Below are 23,044 nucleotides of genomic sequence, written 5' to 3'. Positions count from 1 at the left end.
TCTCTCTTGAGAATATTGAACAGAGATTTAAGTTCTTTTGTGGAGAGCTTAAAATAGGATCTTAGCCAATTTGCAACTCCTAGAAACTTTTGAAATTAATTTAAGATAAGTAAACTCCCTTTTTTAAAAAAATCCTTTATCTGTGTGGGTTTTTTATTGGATATTATACGTATTTACCTTTCAATGTTATCTCCATTCTCATTCTCCCCCAAGATCCCTTATCCCATACCCACTCCTCCTAATTTTTGTGATGGTGTGCTCGCTCCAAACATCCTCCCACTCCCATCTCCCTGCTCTCAAATTCCCACACAGTAGGGGATCCAAACTTTCGGGGACCTTGGCCCTCCACTTTCACTGAAGTCTAACAAGGTCACCCTCAATTCCCTATACAGGTTCGTGAGTCCCTCCCTTTGTGCTCTCTGGTTTAGACTTTGGGAGTTCTGGTTGAAACTTTTGATACTCCTTCTAGAAAGGACCAACACATTCATACTTTGGTCTTCCTTCTTCTATGTGAGTTTTATGTGGTCTATATGTAGATTCTTAGACATTGTGGGCTTTTGGTCTAATATCCACTTATCAGTGAGTGCATACCAAGTATGTTCTTTTGAGATTGGGTCATCTCACTCAAGATGATATTTTCCAACTCCATCCATTTGCCTAGGAATTTTGTGAACTGATTGTTCTTAATAGCTGAGTAGTACTCCATTGTATAAATGTACCACATTTTCTGCATCCATTCTTCTGTCGAAGGGCATCTGGGTTCTTTCCAACTTCTGGCTATTGTAAATAAGGCTGCTATGAACATGGTGGAGCATGTGTCCCTGTTGTATGGTGAAACTTCTTTTGGGTATATGCCCAGGAGTGGTATAGCTGGGTCTCCAGGTAACACTATGTTCAATTTTCTGAGATACCGCCAGACTGCCTTCCATAGTGGTTGTACCAGTTTACAATCCCACCAACAGTGGAGGAGTGTTCCTCTTTCTCCACATCCTCGCCAACATGTGCTGTCACCTGTGTTTTTGATCTTAGCCATTCTGATTGGTGTGAGGTGGAATCTCAGTGTTGTTTTCATTTGCATTTCCCTGATGACTAGTGATCCTGAACACTTCTTTAGGTGCTTCTCAACCATTCGAACTTCCTCAGTTGAGAATTCTTTGTTCAGCTCTGTGCTCCATTTTTTAATAGGGTTCTTTGATTGTCTAGAGTCTAATTTCTTCAGTTCTTTGTATACCTTGGATATTAGCCCTTTATCAGATGTAGGGTTGGTGAAGATCTTTTCCCAATCTGTTGGTTGCCGCTCTGTCCTATTGACTGTGTCCTTTGCTTTACAGAAGCTTTGCAGCTTTATGAGGTCCCATTTGTCAATTTTTGGTCTTAGAGCACTGGCCATTGGTGTTCTGTTCAGGAACTTTTTCCCTGTTCCTATGTATTCCAGGCTTTTTCCCAGTTTCTCTTCTATTAGTTTCAGTGTCGCTGGTTTTAGGTGGAGGTCCTTAATCCACTTGGAATTGAGCTTTGTACAAGGAGATAAGTATGGATCAATTTGCTTTTTTCTACATGCTGACAACCAGTTGGACCAGCACCATTTGTTGAAAATGCTATCTTTTTTCCATTCGATGGTTTTAGCCCCTTTGTCAAAGATCAAGTGACCATAGGTATGGGGGTTCATTTCTGGGTCTTCTATTCTATTCCACTGATCCTCCTGCCTGTCTCTGTTCCAATACCATGCAGTTTTTATCACTATTGCTTTGTAGTACAGCTTGAAGTCAGGGATGGTGATTCCTCCAGAAGTTCTTTTATTGCTGAGAGTAGTTTTCGCAATCCTGGGTTTTTTGTTATTCCAAATAAATTTTAAGATTGCTCTTTCTATCTCTGAGAAGAATTGAGTGGGAATTTTGAAGGGGATTGCATTAAATCTGTAGATGGCTTTTGGCAAAATAGCCATTTTTACTATATTAATCCTTCCAATCCATGAGCATGGGAGATCTTTCCATCTTCTGAGATCTGCTTCGATTTCTTTCTTCAGGGGAATGAAGTTCTTGTCATACAGGTCTTTTACTTGCTTGGTTAGGTTCACACCAAGGTATTTTATATTATCTGTGACTATTTTGAAGGGTGTCATTTCCATAATTTCTTTCTCAGCCAGTTTATCTTTTGAGTAGAGGAAGGCTACTGATTTGCTTGAGTTAATTTTATATCCAGCCACTTTGCTAAAGTTGTTTATCAGGTTTAGGAGTTCTCTGGTGGAAGTTTTGGGGTCACTTAAGTACACTATCATATCATCTGCAAATAGTGAGATTTTGACTTCTTCCTTTCCAATTTGTATCCCTTTGACCTCCTTGTGTTGCCTAATTGCTCTCGCTAGGACTTCCAATACTATATTAAATAAGTAGGGGGAGAGTGGGCAGCCTTGCCTAGTCCCTGATCTTAGTGGGATTGCTTCAAGTTTCTCTCCATTTAGTTTAATGCTGGCTACTGGTTTGCTGTATATTGCTTTCACTATGTTTAGGTATGGACCTTGAATTCCTGACCTTTCCAAGACTTTTATCATGAAGGGGTGTTGAATTTTGTCAAATGCTTTCTCAGCATCTAGTGAGATGATCATGTGGTTTTTTTCTTTGAGTTTGTTTATATAATGGATTACATTGATGGATTTCCGAATATTGAACCAACCCTGCATTCCTGGGATGAAGCCAACTTGATCGTGATGGATAATTGTTTTGATGTATTCTTGGATTCGGTTCGCTAGAATTTTATTGAGTAATTTTGCATCAATGTTCATAAGAGAGATCGGCCTGAAGTTCTCTTTCCTTGTTGGGTCTTTGTGTGGTTTAGGTATGAGTGTAATTGTGGCTTCAAAGAATGAGTTGGGTAATGTCCCTTCTGTTTCTATTTTGTGGAATAGTTTGAAAAGAATTGGAATTAGGTCTTCCTTGAAGGTCTGATAGAATTCTGCACTAAAACCATCTGGTCCCGGGCTTTTCTTTGTAGGGAGACTTTTAATGGCTGCTTCTATTTCTTTGGGGGTTATGGGACTGTTTAGATGGTTTATCTGGTCCTGATTTAACATTGGTAACTGGTATTTGTCTAGGAAATTGTCCATTTCATCCAAATTTTCCAATTTTGTTGAATATAGACTTTTGTAGTAGGATCTGATGATTTTTTTAATTTCCTCAGTTTCTGTTGTTATGTCACCCTTTTCAGTTCTGATTTTATTAATTTGGATACTGTCTCTCTGCCCTCTGATTAGTCTAGCTAAGGGTTTATCTATCTTGTTGATTTTCTCAAAGAACCAGCTCCTAGTTTTATTGATTCTTTGGATAGTTCTTTTTGTTTCTATTTGGTTGATTTCAGCCCTGAGTTTGATTATTTCCTGCCGTCTACTCCTCTTGGGTGTATTAGCTTCTTTTTGTTCTATGTCTTTCAGGTGCTCTGTCAAGCTGTTAGTGTATGCTCCATCCAGTTTCTTCTTGTAGGCACTAAGAGCTATGAATTTTCCTCTTAGCACTGCTTTCATTGTATCCCATAGATTTTGGTATGATGTGTCATCATTTTCATTAAATTCTAAAACGTTTTTAATTTCTTTCTTTATTTCTTCCCTTACCTGATTATCAAGGAGTAGAGTGTTGTTCAGTTTCCATGTGAATGTGGGCTTTCCATTCTCTTTGTCATTTTTGAAGACCAGCCTTAGACCATGGTGATCTGATAGGATGCAGGGAATTATTTCAATTTTCTTATATCTGTTGAGGCCTGTCTTGTGCCCAATTATATGGTCTATTTTGGAGAAGGTACCATGAGGTGCTGAGAAAAAGGTATATTCTTTTGCTTTAGGGTGAAATGTTCTATAGATATCTGTTAAGTCCATTTGGTTCATAACTTCTGTTAGTTTTACTGTATCTCTATTTAGTTTCTGTTTCCATGATTTATCCATTGCTGAGAGTGGGGTGTTGAAGTCTCCCACTATTATTATGTGAGGTGCAATGTGTGTTTTGAGCTTTAGTAAGGTTTCTTTTATGAAAGTCGATGCTCTTGTATTTGGTGCATAGATATTCAGTATTGAGAGTTCATGTTGGTTGACTTTTCCTTTGACAAGTATGAAATGCCCTTCCTTATCCTTTTTGATAGTTTTAAGTTGAAAGTCGATTTTATTCGATATTAGAATGGCTACTCCCGCTTGTTTCTTAGGACCATTTGCTTGAAAAATTGTTTTCCAACCTTTTACTCTAAGGTAGTGTCTGTCTTTGTCACTGAGGTGGGTTTCCTGTAAGCAGCAAAAAGCTGGGTCCTGTTTGCATATCCAGTCCGTTAGCCTATGCCTTTTTATTGGGGAATTGAGTCCATTGATGTTAAGAGATATTAAGGAGAGGGTGTTGTTGCTTCCTGTCATTTTTGCTAATAGTGGAGACATCGTTTGTGTGGTTATCTTCTTTTGGGTTTGATGGAAAAGGATTATTTTCTTGCTCTTTCTAGGGTATGATTGCCCTCCTTGTATTGGAGCTTTCCTGCTATTATCCTTTGTAAAGCTGGATTTGTGGGAAGATACTGTGTAAATTCAGTTTTGTCATGGAATATCTTAGTTTCTCCATCTATGGTAATTGAGAGTTTTGCTGGGTAAAGTAGCTTGGGCTGGCATTTATGTTCTCTTAGGGTTTGTATGATATTTGTCCAGGATCTTCTGGCTTTTATAGTATCTGGTGAGAAGTCAGGTGTAATTCTGATAGGTTTGCCTTTATATGTTATTTGGCCTTTTTCCCTAACTGCTTTTAAAATTCTTTCTTTGTTTTGTACATTTTGTGTCTTGATTATTATGTGACGGGAGGTGTTTCTTTTTTGATCTAGTCTGTTTGGCGTTCTGTAGGCTTCTTGTGTGATTATGGGCATCTCATTCCTTAGGTTAGGGAAGTTTTCCTCAATGATTTTGTTGAAGATATTTACTGGCCCTTTAAGTTGGGAATCTTCACTCTCATCTATACCTATTATCGACTCATAATTCTTTATTTGAGCTTTTTTGGTCTTATTGTCCTGTTGTTTGTATACTATGGTTTCTGATTTTGTGATGATTTTCTTTTTTTTTAGTTTTGTTTAGTTTTCTTTGTGTGTTTATGTATGTGTGATTTCTTGTGTCATTTCTTTTTATGTTCTCTTTGTTCATTTTGTTTGTTTTCTTGGTTGTTTTCTAAAGACAGAAAGAAAGAGTATAGAAATTAGAGGGTGAGGAGATCAGAAAGATCTGGGAAGAGTTTGCAGGAAGAGACAAACATGATCAAAATATATTGTATAAACATTTTTCAATAAAAACTGCCAGAAATAAAAAGAAAAAGCTATAAATATACAAAACAGGAGGTGATATAGACTCATGCTCCAACATTGACAACGTTTCTGGGTATTATAGTACATAAAAATATAAGTACTGTATTATTCTATGGATATGAATTTTATGGAATAGTTAAACCCGAACATGGAAAAAGTAGAATGGTCTTTTCCAGTAGAAGGGTAGAAAACATTAGCAATTTAATAAATATAACCTTTTCATTTTATAAGATGTAAATGGTTCTGAAGATTATTTGCACAAGTGTCTTTTTTGTATATAAGAATGTTCCTGTAGCTTGCAGGGCAATTACCATTGATCGTAGCTATGTGAACCTAGAAAAAGTAGCTATGCCAGCATGTGGGACCATTTAGTGCATATATTTGTCTGCACTGCACTGTAGCACACACAATAGACTTTAATCTATTTTTAAAAATCACTACAAATTGGCACAATAAATAATTTTGTTATTGACATTAAATCCAAATTTAGCAAATTTTATATTATCTTTTCTTTATTTCACATATTTGGTAAAATGTTCAATTTAATAAATACAATTCAAAATTTAAATGTTACATGAAGCAAATTATAAGCAGGGTATTTAAAATAATGTGACAACTAGGCATCCATGTCAGGATCAAACAAAGACTGATCAACAGAACAAATTTAGAATGGTTACATCTGCATTTATATCCTATAAGATGAAAGAAAAATAGTTTATAGGTGAAATATAAAGGACATTTTAAAGCTTGAAACTTTCCTTTTCCCTGATCATAAACATTGAGTGTATTACACACACACATGCGCACACACACACACACACAGAGGGGGGGGAAGGGATACATAGGGAGAGAAACAGATAAACAGAAAGAGAGAGACAGAGAGTCAGAAAGAAAGGCTTTTAAGGCTATTAATAGATTAGCCCCCATTTTGATAAGGTTAGTGGAATGCCTTTAATTAACCCTGATTATTTTAAGTATATACCATTGAAGGCAATCATGATGAACATTTGTTTTATGAATGACAAATTAACTATTTTGTGAAATATTTTCACATTGTCTCTGAACTAGATTTACAAATAGAATGGAAAGTTGCAAGTTAGTATTTAACTTTCAAATTATATTTCAATGAAGTTTTAAGAATTATCTACATAACTGCATAGAAGCATTTCAAAACATCTTGAACATTCTGTAACATGAAAATAACATATTATTTGTGGAACACAGCAAAGGGTTAACACAAAACACCAGACAAGTAGAAGTCTTTCAACTTAGAGATTTCATCTTAACTTAATTCAAAGTGGCAATGACACACAAAACAAACAGCAAATGCTGGTAGGGTTGTGGAGAAAAGGAAACACTTATTCATGGTTCCTGGGATGGAGAACTGCTCCAGCCCCTCTGGGAATTGTTGTAGAGAATTCTGAACAAGGTGAAAATAAATCTACCATATATATGCCCAAAGGACTCAATATCCTTTTCCAGAGATTATTTTTTCAGTTATGTCTATTGCTACTCTATTAAACATAGCTATAAAATGGCAACAACCTAAATGTCCTTCAACTGATAAGGGAATAATGAAATCATGATACATAAGGAATGTTACTAACCTGTAAAGAAAATATAAATCATAAATTTTGCAAGTAAATGGACAGAACTAGGATATGTATGCATAAGATAACACAGACTCAGAAAGATAAATGTCATTTTTTCTTTTTTAGAGGCTCTAAATTTTCAGAGGTGAGCACTGATCTTGGGGTATGTGAAGAAACCAGGAAAGAAAAAAAAATGAAAGGAAGGAAGAAAGGAAGGAAGGAAGGAAGGAAGGAAGGAAGGAAGGAAGGAAGGGAGGGAGGGAGGAAGGAAGGAAGGAAGGGAGGAAGAGAAAGAAAGAAAGAAAGAGAGAGAGAGAGAGAGAGAGAGAGAGAGAGAGAAAAGGAAAAAAGAAAAAGAAAGAAAGAGACCATTCCCAAGGTAGGGGTGGAGTGAGTGTCGATAGACAGGGGACTAGCAAGGTAACCTGATGGCAAGTGACCTGATGGAGGAAAAGAAGAAATGAGAAGGCCTCCTCTAGTTAGTGAGGTCAAGATAAGTATATAGAGTAAGAGGGGGGCAAAATGACAATAAAGGGGTCTAAAAAGTCCTAAGGAATGATATCATTAAATATCTGAGACCTTGTACATGTCTGTGGTCCATGTTATTACCAGAAATCATGTTGAAGTTCATGACCCATGTTATTACTGACTCTAGATAGACAGGAAGCTATTTTTTCAATGGTATCAATGACTATAGATTCATAGTTGAGAAAGATGGATGCAGAAGGCTTCTCTGATACCTCCTATGCCTCCCTTACCCCCAAATTAAAAATGTAACATCCTAGACAGAAAGCAATAGAAGAGAACTCTTAAAAATCATGATAATGTTGCTGCAGTGTAGCTCTTTACAATTGACATCTTCTGGTTGTTGTGTAGGTGGGCAAGTATTCAGTTTTTTTTTAAAGGGAGTTTGACCTCACTCCAGTAAGTAAATTGAAATTGCTGCTGCTGCTTCTTCTTCCTCTTCCTCTTCCTCTTCTTCTTTCTTCCTCTTCCTCTTTCTCCTCCTCCTTCTCCTCCTCCTCCTCCTCCTCCTCCTCCTCCTCCTCCTCCTCCTCTTCTTCTTCTTCTTCTTCTTCTTCTTCTTCTTCTTCTTCTTCATTGTAGTGGGAGGTCACAAAGGTGGGAGGTAGATCTGGGAAGAATGGGAAGTAAGTGTGATCAGGGTTCATGATGTGAAATTCTCCAATAATCAATAAAAGTAGTAACAAAAACAAACAAAAAACCTTATACTACATACAAATCTATGTAAAATATATATTGAAACTTTAGATGAAAAGTTTTCTTCTAGGCTGACAATGCTTCTTCTGAGAGGCAAAGACCATCTAACAAAATCCCCAGTGCCAGGAGAAACCCTCGACTTGTTGGCCAGGGTTGTCTAAGAGACTTCTAAATCATTGTAAGGAATTGACATTGCCCTTGGTTTGACCCATAAGTGGAACATGAGTCCCTACTTATGAATATACTATGCACTTCAGGCACATGGCCCAGATTATCCTGACCTGAAACTAAGCAAACATGGTAAAAGAGGGGCATACCACTTTTAAGAGGCAGAGGATCATGGAGTTTGCTGTGAGACTGTGTCTCCTAAGCTTGTCAGAATCTGCACTCATAATTTTTCACCAACATGAATGCCTAAGCATGAACTAAACAGATATAACAACAATAGCCATGCCTTGATATAAGTATAGATTATAGTCTCATGGCTCCTCACCATCTACTTTCCAATAGTATTTCCTAATTTTGGGAGGAAATACTTAATCTTAGCAAAGTGAAAACAATACAAGTAATTACATGATTCGCTTTTGTAAAGAAGCAAAAGTAACTTTGTATGTGTAATTCATTCGTAAGAGGAGTACATATGATATTATGAATGTTCAGTGTACATTGACCATCACCAAAGTCAACTCTAAGATCCACATTTAGAATTCTCTAAAATTAGGGTTGATTTTTTATAATTATTAGCAACTTTAATCCAAAGCAGTGTATTATGAACTGAACATTTTCATTTTCTACATGTGAGAGAGTCCACTTGAAGTGGGATGATCCCCAGAAACATGTGAACGCATGACTCAATTTTAATTTTCCTCACTTTCTTTTACCCTTACCAAGCTCTTGCTACAATCCACATTTCTCACTGACTGTTCAGTATAACGCAATGAAGTCAGTCATTTATGTAACTCCATTTCACAGGTGGACATACCAAGTTTCATGCTATTAAACTATTGTAAACATACCCATCCATTGCTAGATTAGTAATTCAAACTGAGTCTCAAATATTTGTTACTTTTACTGTACACCTTTAGACCCAAGGATATTTCACAGTAATTTAACAAAGCAGCCTCTGTGAAGGAATTATAAGCTCACACTTTAATTAGGGCAAATCCAATAACTGTTTCACATGTTTATGAAATGGAGAACTACTGATTTCTATCAAGTTGAGATTATTTGACATTTTGTCAGCGGTAACTGGGGAGCTAGATAATATTGTTTTGTTCACTGGGGTACTTTATGACAGCAGCTATAAATATTAACATAATTAAAGACTTTAGTAGGAAGGCAATCAGAGTACTGAAAATCATGGTTTTTCATTTGTGGTATTGATTTGAATCTACCTATTACTGAAGTGCCCCTGTAATGTGAGTTTCACTGTCTGCTTACTATAGTTAATATATGATTAAAGCAGATAAATATTGAGAAAAGCTATTATAGTGTTTAGTAGACATAAACACACTGTAATGCATTTAGTATGTGTTTCTTATCTCCTCATCATGTTATCTGATAATTAAAACTATATTTTCTCTAGATATGAAATATGTTACTAAATTAATTTATGCCATACAAATATTAAAAGGATGTTCTCTTAGCTATGGATGCCCTCATAAATTCCTCGGAGTTTCCATTGCACTAGGTGTCTATCTCATCCTTGTCATGTGTAACCCACTCCACATTCCAGTTGTGTCTTCCAGTATACACTTTCTTCATCCTCCTCCAACCTGGTCCCTCTTGTTCTTGTGCCACACACTCCCATCTATACCAGTGATGTCTATTTTATTTCTGTTTCCCAGGATATTCATATGTCCTTCTGAAGAGTCGCTGTGACTTAGCTTCTCTGGGTCTCTGTATTGTAGCTTAACTATCCTTTACTTTACTGCTAACATCCACTTATAAGTGAGTATATATCATGTTTGTCATTCTTGGTCTGGGGTAACTCACTCGGGATGATTTTTTTTCTAGTTCCATCCATTTGCCTGCAAATTTTATGTTGTCATTGTTTTTAACAGCTGAGTAATAAATACTCCATTGTATAAATATGCCACATTTTATTTATTTAGTCTTCATTTGATGAATATCTAGGTTGTTTCCTGTTTCTGGGTATTAAAAATAAAGTTGCTATGAACATAGTTCAGCAAGTGTCCTTGTGGTATGATAGAACATCCTTTGGATATATGCTGAGGACTTTTATAGCTGGGTCTTGATGTAGGATGACTTCCAGTTTTCTGAAAAAACCACCATATTGACTTCCAAAGTGGTTGTACAATTTTGCACTCCCACCTACAATTGAGGAGTGTTCCCCTTGTTCAACATCCTCACCAGCATGATTCTTTACTTGTGTTTTTGACATTGGCTTTTCTGACAGAAATAAAGTAGAAGCTCAGAGTAATTTTGATTTGCTTTTCACTGACAGCTAAGGATGTCAAATATTTCATTAAGTGTTTGTTGATCACTTGAGATTCCTTTGTTTTGAATTCTCTGTTTAGGTCTGTACCCCATTTTAATTGGATTATTTGGTTTTCTTTATGTCTAGTTTATTGAAGTTTTTAAATATGATGGAAAGTAGCTCTGTCAGATGTAGGATTGCTGAAGATCTTTTCGCATTCCGTGTGTTGTTGTTTTATCCTACTAATGATGTCCTTTGCCCTACAGAAGTTTTTCAGTTTCTTGAAGTCCCATGTATTAATGGTTGATCTTATTGCTTGAGCTATTGGTAGTATGTTCAGCATGTTGTCTCATGTACCAGTGAGTTCAAGGCAATTTTTCCTCTTTCTATTCAATTAGATTTAATGTGTCTGGTTTTGATTTACTCAGATTTGAATTTTGACAAGGGTGATAGATATGGATCTACTAACATTCTTCAACATGCCAACATCCAGTTAGAGAAGCATTAATTGTTGAAGACACTCGTTTTTCCATTGTATCATTTAGGCTTCTTTGCTCATAGGTGTGTGGATTTATGTCCAGGCCTTTGATTTGGATTCCAGTCATCTACCTCTGTGTTTTTATGCCAATGCCATGTGTGTTTTATTAATATAACTCTGTAATAGAGATTAAAATCATGCATGGTGACACCTCCAAAATCTCTTTTGTTATTCAGAATTATTTTACTTATCCTGAGTTTCTTGTAAAATTGAATATTGTTCTATCAAGATCTGTAACAAATTGTGCAGCAATTCTGGTGGTGTTGTTTTGCATCTATAGAGTGTGTTTGGTTAGACGATCATTTTTACTATGTTAGTTCTACTGATGCAAGGGCATGGTAGATCTTTCCATCTTCTGATATACTCTTCAAATTTTTTTCTTTAAAGACTTGAAGACTTTGTAATACAGATCTTTTAGTTGCTTGTTAGAGACACACTAAGATATTTTATATTATTTGTAGCTATTGTGAAGGTTGTTGTTTCCCTGGCTTCTTTCTCAGCCCACTGATAGTTTGTATATAGGAAGGCTTGCATCCAGCAACTTCACTGACGGTGTTCATCAGCTGTAGTGTCCTGATAGAATTATGTGTGTGTGTGTGTGTGTGTGTGTGTCCGTGTGTGCATATGTGGACTATAATATCATCTGCAAATATCAATACTTTGACTTCTTCTTTTGCAATTTATATGACTGTTTTTTCCTTTAGTTGTTTTATGACTCTATCTAGAACTTAAAGTCCTATTAAATAGACATGGAGAGAGTGGACAATCATATCTTGTTCCTGAATTTAATAGAATTACTTTGAGCTTCTTTTAATTTAATTTGATGTTGACTTATATTGCTTTTATTATGTTTAAGTATGTTCCTAGTATCCCTGTACTTTCTAAGATCAAGGGGTGTTAGATTTTTTCAAAGGCATTTTCAACATCTAATGAAATGATCATGTGTTTTTCTTTCCTTTCATTTTGCTTATGAAGTAGATTACATTCACAGATTATTATGTTGCACCATTCCCTACAATTTATAAAATGAAGCCTATTTGATCATGGTGAATAAATTTTTGATGTGTTCTTGGGGTCCATGCTCATTGATGCTCTATTCCTTAATATCCAGAAATTGGAAATGGCCTAATTTTCCATCAAATGATGAGTCTGATGAATGGAAAATGAGTGTGGGACATTTGCACAATGGAAATTCAGTTGTTAAGGAAAATAAAATTATGAAATTTACAGGTAAATTGATGAGCTAGAAAAAAAAATCATCCTGAATGAGATAAGCAAGACCCTAGAAGACTTGCTTTTACATGGATATTAGCTGTTTAACTTTCAGTGTGTGTGGTGTACTCTGAATAACTACAGGGGTTATGCACTCAGTGAGGAGCCAGAAGGGAATAGTGGATCTACCAAATATTAAAAGAAGAATTTAATTTAGTGTTAATACCCTTCCAAAAAATTGAAGAGCATCTTCATGTCACCTTGTAAGGCCAAGATTTTTCAGAAAGTAGACGCTGGAAACCACAGTCTTATTTTATTTTATTTTTTTTTTTTTACTTCTGCAAGATAGAATTTCCATGTGCAAGTAATTACATATAGTATTAATTGTTCAGGGTCTGTACCTGGGTCCTGGATATCCAGCACTGTGCCTGAGTCCTGTCCTAATGAAGCTACATTAATGTAAAATTTTCTTTTAAGATCAATTTTAGGAAAGCATTATTTATTTGGAAAATTTGAAAAATAACTTTTAAAATCTGTTTAATCTAACTCTATTTACAATTACTTGATATTTTTCTTAGCATTATGTTTCAATTTGTTTATAGCACTTGTTGGTGTTTGTTAATAGAACTTTATGATAACACAAGGCTAAATATATAATTTCTAACATGACACACACACATATATATGTGTGTGTGTGTGTATTTACATATATATATATATAATTTTAAGTGACATAAATTAGAACTCAATAAACGGTATACATTAATTTTTCTCCTAGTAGCACACACAGAATTGAAAATAAATATGATACTTTAAAATCTCATAGCATTGTTTTTCAATCTGCACCTTTATATGATGTGTACAAGAATACAGTTAGAAGAAATTACTTCTAATGTTGTTCAGTATAATAGGATAACAGTCTTTAGCAGTTTGTGATATATTTCAGTATAACTACATGAAAAATATATGCAGTTTTTCAAAATAAAATTTATAAAATGTTGCGAAAAGTAAAGCACTAATTATCATAATCTGACCTATATACATTGTATCTAACTTTCGTAGTGTGCTTTGTAAATATATATATATTGCATTTATAAAATACAGTAATGTAAATAATGGCTGTCTTTCTACTGTGCTTATGTAAAATACTGCCGATATCCTTGAGAAAAATCAATATACTTGAGTCTTTGCTCTTATCAGACAAAAAAATTAACTCAAAATCAACAACATATTTAAATATAAGAACATTATAACTTTAAAACAAAAATGATTTTTTGTTTAGTTGAGTGTTTCATAGATAAAACAGCATTTTTAAAAATCCAGTGGAAAACATTGACATATTTTTACCATCTCAACATAAAACATAAAAATTTAATGCAAATTATAACATCAAACAAGTTAAAAGACAATGCACAGAAAGAAAATAGTTCCAAACTATAGTACATTGTAAGATACTTTATACACATGTAAAAGTTCTACAATTCAATAATGAAGATGACACTCCAGTGAAAATTACCAAAAGAGTTACATATTTCTCCAAAGAGGTAATAGAAAACATCATTAAATTCATTAGGAAAATCAACACCACAGTGAGTATCACTTCAAATCCATTATGCTGTTAAGAAGATATCCTACTAATAATGATGAAAGACCATAGTAAAAGTTACTAAGCATTAGGAAGAATTGCCATTATCATATATCACTGGCAAAAGTGTAAACTGGTGCATGTGGTTCTTTTTGATGGCAGAGTTACTTAAAAGCATCTCTTTTTATCTTTCCAAGTTCTTGTTTTCCCAATAGTAAATTCACTTCTCTTGAATTATTGCCCAGCTGGTTTTCTCACACAGATATTATAAGGCAGAACTTAATCTAATTAGAAATGTTTAGGTTAAAAATAAATCACCCTAGTCTCTTCTCGGTTTTATGGGAAGGTATTATTATTTTTTTGCAAGTCTCCATTGTGACACAAGCTGGCGGCATAGAACGTCTAAAGACTGTATCTCGACATGTACCTAGAAGAAATTTGCTGTCGCTACCCTGTCCTTCAGTGTACTGAATTTCTGAATACTCCCAGAAAAAGAGACATTCTTACCAGTCTCAACAATTTGAATTGTTTTACTCTTCTCTTTTTATGCCACAGATGTCACTATTTTGATCACATAAAAATTAAAATTAAGAATTGGGAAAGTAAATTATATTAATTAACCACAAAGAAAGTATAAAGTTATTAAAAACTAGTATAATAAAATATCACAGAGTGGGCAGCTTGAAACATGTATTCTCTCACACTTACAGAGGCTCAAGAGACTAATATCATGTCAAAGTTCCATCATGATCATGTTACTTTTTAAAGGATATTAGGGGGAAATCTGTACTGTGTAATGTAGTTTTGGACAATTGTCTGCAACTCATATTATTTCTTGGTTTATAAATCATCATACTTTGTCTCTAACCTTTTAGAGCATTTTTCACCCTGGCTCAGTGCCTCTGTGTCTGTCACTTCTTTCATCACACCAGATATAATGGTTTTAGGGCTCAATACAATCTAGTATAACCTCACTTTAACTAACTACATTTACAATGACTGTCTCCAAAGAAGGTCATGCTTTTCCAAGACAAAAATTTTCAGAGTCAATATTCAATCAAGTACTAATAACAATATGTGAATTACAGAAAGATACCTTGATATGTAACAATCAGAAAGATAGACAATAAGAACAGAAAATTACAAAGAGAATATATGTATCATATATATTGCTTCATTTCTTCTAGGCTCTGAACTAGCATCTGAACTACAAAGCAACCCTATGGTATTGACTACTATAATCTCAACTGTACAAATATGAAAGATGAGGTTTAGTGATTGGGATAAACTCATATTATCATTAAGAGTTTCAGCTTGAATTCAAATGATGTGCCAAATTGAGTGTTGATTCTAATGCCTTAACAATTTCAAGAAAAAAATTTTTTTTAAGTATGAGAATGTAGAGAAGCCCATGATGATGCAAGACCAAGAGGAAAACCAAAATGTGATATGAGAAAGGGAAGCTGTTCCTGATGATGCAAGTCCAAGTGGAAAAAAAGTGAAGATTAAGTTGATAAATTTCTGAGATTATCACATGCCACAGTGTTGATTTTTCTTTTGTTTATATGCAGAAGGAAGTAGGGGTGATAAATGGAACTCCAGATTAAAATATATATTGAAGTAAAGAATATGACAATTTTACTGAGGAATAAATATGTGGTGGCCCTTAGTTCTACACAACATTGTGTTGTAGTATCAAGTTAATTTACAATCGATTCAGAATTAGTAGTTTGGCATAAAGCCATTTGTTTCAAAAAAAAATCCATGCCACTAAGAAAAACTCTTCCTTATGTAGACAATGGTTTGTTTGTCTTTATTCAAACTTATTCAAATTATAGTAAGTATAAAAGGATGAAAAAAGATATTTCACATCTTTCTCTTTATGCTTCCTATTGAAATATGGGCAGCTGTATCTACTTTAAACTATTTGTTCATGTCTAATCAAAAGATACTGTCTTTAACTTAGCTTCTCCCAGCCATTGTATGGTATGATTTTTGCAGTATTTTAGTGGAATGTGTGCCTAAATCACACTTCTGGTGACTTATTATTAAAACTATTTGTATTTTCTTGGATGATCAAGAACCTGAGACTAGGTAGGTCTGATCTAGGGGAAATACTATTGTTTTGCTAAAAGAATGTAGCAATAAAGTGATTTCTAATGACATTAACCTATTGACCAATATCTTCTTCAACCATTATAAGAGAAACTTCCTCCTTCAAAGGAAGGGAATAAATAGAGACACAGCCGGACAATGTGCAGGGGAGGGAGCAGCTCTTGGAACACTCAGTCCTATATAAGATGCCTCCATCAAATATTTCCCCTCAAGGCTCACAGAATTCTGTGGAAGAAGACAGAGAAGATTGTAACAGCCCACAAGGAGGGAGGACACCAAGGAAACAAGACACAACAAGGATGTTGCACATATGAAGTCATAAAGACTGTAGCATCATGTGCAGAATTGTTTTACACAGCTCTAAGACAGATGGCATTCCAGCACTGAAACGGAAATGGACACAAATCCCTATCCCTGACTCAGAAGCTTTCCCCAGTGGATAACTGCTTGGAAAGGAAAAAATTGGCTTTCTCCAATGGAGTCCCTCTGAGAATACAAACCACACTTCAGGGTAGGCACTATGCCCAGCAGTAGCTGGCCAACACAAAATGAGCTCAATGACATTTCTGGAGGTCTTTGTCTCATAATGCTCTGCCAGGACATTTTCTTTAACCTTATGGCTCATTTGTGGATATATTATAGTTTTATTTTAGTGTTTTAATGGAACTTCTCTGTGTGCAAATGTGTTTCTTCTGCTTTTTCTTTGGTTCTTTTACTTAGGTTTCTTTCTTTTTTTCTATTCCGCTTTGTTTCTTTTTGGATTTTTTATCTTAGTTTATTATTATTATTATTATTACTAATCATTATTTTAAAAGCTTAGGTCTAGGCATATTGGTACAAACCTTTATTTTTTATTAAATTTATTTTATGTATATGAGTATACCGTTGCTGTCTTCAGACACACCAGAAGAAGGCACTGGATTTCATTACATATGGTTGTAAGCCACCATGTGGTTGCTGGGAATTGAACTCAAGACCTCTAATCAGTACTCTTAACCACTGAGCCATCTCTCCAGCCCCATTATTATTATCTTGTAATTGCCTATTTGTTTTCAAATGATAGATAAAAAGAAAGGGCATGAATTTGGATGAGTAAGGAGGTAGGAAAGATTTGGGGTAGTTGAAATGGGGGACACAATAATTAGAATATACTATATGGATGAAAATCTATTTTCAATAATAAATATACAAAAAAGAGAGCTATTTGTATAAACTATCAACTGCCTTAAAAAGAGAGTATTGGGGTCCGCCTAGAAGAGCTTTGCATTGTGGGAATTCCTTCCTTTCTCACTCCCCGGCCATCTTGACGGCTGCTCTTGATTGGGGGCTGTCTCGCACCTAAGGCAGGAAGATGGTGGCCGCAAAGAAGACGAAAAAGTCTCTGGAGTCAATCAACTCTAGGCTCCAACTTGTTATGAAAAGTGGAAAGTACGTGCTGGGGTACAAAAGACTCTGAAGATGATCAGACAAGGCAAAGCGATTGGTTATCCTCGCCAACAACTGCCCAGCTTTGAGGAAATCTGAAATAGAATACTATGCCATGTTGGCTAAAACTGGTGTTCATCACTACAGTGGCAATAATATTGAACTGGGCACAGCTTGTGGAAAATACTACAGAGTCTGCACACTGGCTATCATTGACCCAGGTGATTCTGATATTATTAGAAGCATGCCAGAGCAGACTGGTGAGAAGTGAACAAGAAAGTTTTCCTTTAATAAAACTTTGCCAGAGCTCCTTTTGAAAAAAAAAAAGAGAGAGAGAGAGTATTGGGTTGGCTAGATGCATTAAAATTTATTTTTATGATTAAATTTCATGACTTTTCTAAAAATATGTTAATAAAAACCTTGTCCAATATTTTGTGTTGCTTTCTAAAACCCAAAACTGGTAAGGAATGTTTTTAAAGATACTTTTAAACTTTAATTTTTAATTTTCATTAAATTCTATTCTAATAATAATTATTATTAATTATAATTACCATTTATTTATATTAATTATTAATTTTATAGCATAATATATCCAAACTATTTTTTCCTCCTCCTCAACTACTCCCATCTAGATCTAGTCCCTTTCTGTATCTCATCAGAAAACAGACTTTTAAGAAATATTAATTTTTTTGTCCCTGCAGTCCTTCAGACAGGAACAATTCTGAGTTAGAGTTCTTGACTGTGGAATGGCAACCCCATCCCTCTACTTGATACACTGTCTTAACACAAAACAAAACCTAATAAATCATCATTAATAACTACAAAAATTATAGGCAATGGATTTTTAATGCTTATAAATATACTTAAATTTTTCTAGGGTCACATACCTTTTACAGTATAAAAAATTTTATTTCTATTATTAGAATATATTAAATTTAGTATATTATATAGTATATATAGTATATTATATATAAATACTATATTTAATATAGACTATATTCAAAGTATTTGACATTTAATTTGTACTACTTTATATTGAGAAGTTTATTTTACCATTTGAAAAAATGTCAAGAATATTATTTACACAAAATATTTTTATATATTTCATAACCATATTACTCATAATTTTATTAACTCATACTTCAAAATGTGATTTGAGGACATGTGCAAACAGCAGCAAAATCTATTGTATACTTTGAAAGAAAAACTATTGTGTCCATTGAAACACTATTTTTCCATTTGATATCTGCTTTGTCACAGTGCTTGCTGCTTTCCTTTTTAAGCCTTCATAAAAAATGAGTTCTTGGAGAAAAGTTATTGTTAGGCGTTTGTCTCCCATGACTGCAGAAACAGTTTATAGTCTCTAGAAACTATATCAAACAAATGTGCTATCTCTAAAACTAATAGGTCAAATAGCTTCTATTTCTCTTTATAGAAAATAAGTTTTTATTGAACCAGATATGTATTAGTTATAAAATCAGGTAAAAAGGATATGATATGTTCACTTACATATTTCTTAATCATTTTATAAACACTAGGAAACTTTTGTTAAGTATATATGCTTCCTTTTTATTTCTCAGTACACAGGAAAATGCTGGAATTTATGTTGAGAATGTAATTCTAAGAATTTCAACACTCTGAATTAAGTTTTGGAGCTAAGTGTTTTCAATGTATGAGACTATATTTGACAAAATAACTTCTGGTTGCATATGCAATTTGCTGTGAGGGAACACATGGTTAGGAATATTGTCTGATTTCAATATAATGTTGACTAAAATATTCATTATTTTGACAGGTTTATTTTCACCTTCTGTAATTATGTTTAATCAGCAGAAGGATAGTGGACATAAGAATAAGTGTTAGTATTTTAACACAAGAAATATCTTCTAGCTGCACAATTTATAGACAGAAACTTTCTCATTCTAGCTTAAAATTTTTGATAAGGGTTTACAGCATATTTCAAGATAGATAATGGTTTCCCTTTTCATTTTCTTGAGCTGCTTCCTTCTTTCCTTAGTCTGAGGATAGGGTAAATATATTTCACCTACACCTTTAGCTAGACTTAGCCTATATTTCTCTAGAAAATGCACCCCATTTCATAATCCATAGTCTACTGTATCAAGGAGGACATCATGCTAGATCTAGATGTATTACCATAAACATTAGAGACTTTGTGTCTCGTGGTGTTCATGAATATAAGGATTAAAAGAAGGTGACAATTGTAGTAACAGATCAGTACTGTTCTGAAGATCTAAGCAAGATCCCAACCATTACATTTTAATTCTTTTATCACAGAGAGTGTATGCCTCTGAAGGTGGTATATAAAGGTTTGAAGGTCAAAATTATCTTAGAGTCTAACTAGCTCTTTGACCATGGATAAACAATGCACAATATGTTTTGAGACTCCATTTCCTCATCTCGAAAATGTAGAGGTGACTATACTATATTTCTTGTGGCTATATGTTTTGAAGAAGAGCCATTATTGGTTTCTTGTAATTAAATATTTTATTTCATAAAATATGTTTTGATCATTTTTCCCCTTCCATGTCTTCTACTTCCCTTACCACTCAACTTTATGTGTTCTCTCTCTTTCTCTTCTCTGTCCCCAAAACAAGCAAATATGAAAATCCAATCAAACAAGCCAAAATACAATAAATAAATAAAAAGCAAAACAAAACCAACATGGTTTTGTATTGTGTTTATCAACTATGCCTGGGCATGTGGCCTCTCCTGGAATGTAGTTAATGTATTCAGTGACAATGCTTGGAAGAAAATTGATTTTCCCTTTGCCAGTAGATACCAACTGCAAAAAGCTTTTTGTAACCTGCTAAACAATTATGAATATGTTATAAATATTTTGACTTATCCTTATATTTCTAAGCTTATATAAAATTATAATGGTTAATAGATTAAGTAGATATAATATTTGGGTTAAGTTTTCTTTTCAAAAAATAACATGGGAAGAATGAAAGTAAGAAATATATTTATACTCATGTTTATAAAGTAGAATTTAAAATTATATGTGCATATTGGGGAAGAGAGAGAGAGAATGAGAGAATGATTGAAGGAAAGATTTGGAATATTAAGACCTTAGATACCATGAAAACACATCACATTTTATATTAAATTTGCAGGAAGTTAAAGCAACAAGCCAACCACAATAAAGTAAAAAAAAAATATGATCAAAAGAAACATACTTTTCCTTCATAAAAGGTAGAACATTTCCTGGTACTGAAAAAAAACTATAATCTTAGTTTTATATTAGAAATATAGACCAACATAATAGATCATGTTCCCATTAATGGATCTAGAAGGGGTGCACAATGTCCTTGGTTTCACTGTTCCATTTGTGAATATTGGATAAAATGAAGGGTTCAATATTGAAATATACTCTATTGAAATGGCCTTTTGAGGAGAAATTTGATTTGGGAATTATTTATACCCTGTATCCTACAAATAAGATTTCAAAGGACAGACCAAATGTTATGAATCAATATTGCCTATTACTGCCTTCAATTTTTTTGGTTTTCTAAGGGATCACTGATTAAAATCATGTCTCTTATATAATTATTATGACAAAATATGTTTATATATTTTCCTATGTTAGACCTTGATATACTTCTCACCAATTCTGAGCAAAAATGATTATCCTCAGTTTAACACCAGGTTAAATACAAATATCCAGAACTCATAACTTGAACGGGAGACTCTTCAGAGATTCAGAACTCTATTGTTGAAGTACCAAGCTTATTTTTCAGTTAAAAAAACCTTTTCTAAAACATAATATGAACAATAAAGCAGGTATAGAGCTGTTGTGATTAATATTACAGGAATGTATTTAGATACAGAAAGCACACGTTACTCAGTGATCTGCCACAATAACCTTCAAGCAACAGTTCCCTAAAGAGTGTTGGTACTCACTGTGTAAAATGCTGCGTTGTATCAGACAAGTTCTACTTGGAAGATAAAGAAACACTGTTCTTTAAACTGTTTCCCGGGTCATAGAGCACTATTTTGTGTAGCTCCTACTAGGTTAAAATGCCTAATCTTAGTCCTCAAATACACCTGATCAGTTTTGAATGATATTCATACAACTGCACTTAAGAAGTAAGTTTTCTTCTATTAGCAAACTACTAAACTGATATTGAGAGTATAGCTCAGTGGTAGGCTGCATAGCATGAGTGAAGATGACCAGCCTAATTCTTTTGTCCCATTTTTAAATGGGCTCCCTTCTAAAAACCTGTCTTAGTGCTTTGCTCCTTCTCACTCTATTATATTTCTACTAAAATTTCCGACTCACTTTTAACTAAACCATTTGCCTATCCCATTCCTGTCTAGAAAGACTCTTAACTTTGCTGGAGTTCACAAAAGCAGACAGATTAATTTCATCTTGATATCCTTACATTTAACCAAAGTACACTACTAGCACTACCCTGTTAACTATAGTTTCTTGTCTCTTAATATGTAATTTAAAGATTCTTCTCCTTCTTTAACTCATATTGGCTGAACCCTCCCTATTTACTCTGACGTGACATCACCTCAAACTTTTCTAAGGAAAATTTCAAACAATTAATAAACTGCTGCTCATCATAACATCCCATTATAAATGTATTATGTTTCTTCTTCTCACCTACTCTATCTTGGGCAGTCTTGTCTTCTACTTTAGTAAAATACCCCTGCTAATACTGTATCTTCCACTAGAAAATAATGATGTAAAATTCTTTCTTTCCACTTTGTATTATACTTATGACTCATATTACAGCATAGTTTACATTTATGTGCATTGTTTATAATTTTGTGTGTGTGTGTGTATGTGTGTGTTTGTCTAAGGGAAATAAAGGCAGAAACCAGGGCTTGTATCTGTACTCTATTGCTTGGCTTGTGTTAGTAAAATGTAACCAAAATTCTTCCATTACCTTCTGATATTTTAACTTAATACCTCTTAAAAGATTATAGCATCTAAAGATACAATGATACCTTTTCACTGCAGAAAAAGTCCCATATAACCAGGTGATTAGTCATCACATAGAAAAAGAGTAAATTATTCCTACCTTTCCTTAGAAATCAAAACTGCTGACTATAATATCTCATACAGGATAAGAATAATAAACCTATAATGTACTCACTGAACTCTAAAATTGCATTCATTTGCAGCATTAATTTACCTACATTATTTCAGTTGGTTCTAACATTAATAAATGTGCATTACCTGTGTTAATAATATGGAAGGAAAGAAAAATTAGTCTGACTCTTAGTCTGAATATGGAATACATGAGCAGTGCATGTATGCAAAGCACACATTGATTAAGTCTTCCTCTTACACACAGCTTCCAAAAAAATGAAATTTTAACAGACAAGATTTTCTTTAAAGGTACACACTACACCTTAAGAGCTTGTTACGTTTTGGTTTTCTTTTTAAATCTTGGATTGGAGAAGTTTTGATGACAGTAATTGGAGATCTAGGCTCAAAAACTACCCACAAACATGTAACAGGTAGCAGTTTATAGTGACATAAACAAAAAGTAGTCTCTTTGAAATCCAATGTAATTAAACAAGCTCAAAAGAGGGCAGGGAACATACATAAATGCAAACATGGAGAGGGGGGG

The 23,044-nt window shown here is 34.1% G+C and overlaps 1 pseudogene; it reads left to right on the top strand.

The window, feature by feature from the left end:
* The first annotated feature begins 17,326 nt into the window (after positions 1-17,326).
* Positions 17,327-17,765, top strand: LOC114635170 (annotated as a pseudogene).
* The last annotated feature ends 5,279 nt before the right edge of the window (positions 17,766-23,044 follow it).

The sequence above is a fragment of the Grammomys surdaster genome, unplaced genomic scaffold (genome assembly GCF_004785775.1).
Source record: "Grammomys surdaster isolate TR1022 unplaced genomic scaffold, NIH_TR_1.0 1165, whole genome shotgun sequence".
Lineage (NCBI taxonomy): Eukaryota > Metazoa > Chordata > Mammalia > Rodentia > Muridae > Grammomys > Grammomys surdaster.
Note: the sequence above shows the minus strand (reverse complement) of the source record. Positions and strands in the feature narration are given on the sequence as shown.